The sequence below is a fragment of the Poecilia latipinna genome, unplaced genomic scaffold, assembly GCF_001443285.1.
Source record: "Poecilia latipinna isolate Pla-1442-1.1 unplaced genomic scaffold, P_latipinna-1.0 Scaffold3269, whole genome shotgun sequence".
Taxonomy (NCBI): Eukaryota; Metazoa; Chordata; class Actinopteri; order Cyprinodontiformes; family Poeciliidae; genus Poecilia; species Poecilia latipinna.
Window position 1 is genome coordinate 52,245 of NW_015115885.1, and position 1,594 is coordinate 53,838.

Below are 1,594 nucleotides of genomic sequence, written 5' to 3' on the forward strand. Positions count from 1 at the left end.
TATTATGACAGAGAATAAAAATACCTGTATCTGAACAAAAAGAAAATTCACATAACAAATCCGACTAGGCTTACCGGTGGATACAGCCAGGTCCTGGATGGTAGGCTCCAAAGCAAAGAAATCAAAACAAACACCCGTGAAGTCACTCACTCCTTGTAATTCCCTCCACCTATTGATATTGATCACTACACAGTCACACCAAAAAGGGACGCCACATCCAGGCCCGAGCGCACCACCGGTGGTCTAGAAAATAAAAAAAGAAAAGACAATTTGTTAAAAATACAGGCAATAAAAGAAATAAAAATGTCAAAATAAACCCATAAAATCCCTATGTTCGACGGCACAGCAAAATGAGCAACCCAGTCCAATCCAATCCGAAATGAATGCGATCAGCCGCTCCTTGTTTCGATTCCGGAAGGGGGGGGGCGTGTCCCAGGCAGCCGGTCTCTCTCTTGCAACCACTAAGTAAGCGGTGACTTGGTGCAGGCAAAGCAGCAGCGTTATGTGTGGCAACCAGTCGAAATTCCTAAATAATAAAACAGTTTGAAATAAAAGAATAAAAAACAAGATTTGTCACTCATTCCACCTACCAATTAGGCCAAGCTCTCCACACTTGCACCCAAATGGGAACGCTCAATGTTGGCACTTTTTGAAGGAACCACCTCACCCACGATCAACGTAGAGGTAAATACGCCCGTCCGTTTCTGCTGATAAAAGGCTCTACATGACTACAATGTATAAGCAGCTGTAAATACGCAGGTAGCCAACCTCACCTGTACTCGGCGCACAGACAGCTCAACCCGGAAGCGCGGTGTGTCAACAGCAAACAACGTCAGACTGGAGCTCACCTCTACTTTTATACTGAGCGCCCTCTGGCGCTATTGGCCCACTTGCAATCACCCCGCCAGCAGGTGCAGCCTATACCTCTTCCTGCCACATTCTACCCCCCCTTTTGTGTCGTCGTCCCGACGACTCAATTCCATGGTCTAAATAGGACAAAAATAGAGTTGGCTGTAGGATCAGGAGAGTTTACAGCCTGTGGAGCTTCACCTGCTGGTCTGGGAAGACGGTTAATATTAGAATGCTGGCCTGCAGTTGTCCTTGCTGACCGCCGCAAAACTGGTTCACTTTCAGCCCTAGAAGGACCAGGTGAATGACCAGAAGATGCTACTCCCCCATGAGTAACAATGCCTGATGGACCTGGCAACTGAGGTAGTGATCCCCTGACTGGCGGTTTTAGGCTGANTGTGGCATTCAGGGGTTTGGACTATACAATTTTGAGTGTTGCCAACAACGCCACCTGGGGTTTTCACCCAGGAATTAATAAAGGGACGCAGGTCCGGTTTTGCAATGAGCGAGAGACAAGTTTCAAGACAATAATAATTTATTACAAAGAATAAAAATACCTGTATCTGAACAAAAGAAAATTCACAAAATAAATCCAACTAGGCTTACCGGTGGGTACGGTCAGGTCCTGGATGGTAGGCTCCAAAACAAAGAAATCAAAGCAAACACCCGTGAAGTCACTCACTCTCTGTTATTCCCTCCACCTATTGATGCTAATCACTTCAGTCACACCAAAAAGGGACGCCGC

At 46.3% G+C, this 1,594-nt stretch overlaps 1 long non-coding RNA gene across 1 annotated transcript; it reads right to left on the bottom strand.

Annotated features, from left to right (window-relative positions):
- Window positions 1–304: 304 nt before the first annotated feature.
- LOC106940534 (uncharacterized) lies at window positions 305–1,212 on the bottom strand. Its single transcript, XR_001423125.1, has 3 exons — window positions 774–1,212; window positions 591–704; window positions 305–526 (listed from the first exon to the last, which is right to left on the bottom strand). It is a non-coding gene; the product is annotated as an uncharacterized LOC106940534 (long non-coding RNA).
- Window positions 1,213–1,594: the final 382 nt, after the last annotated feature.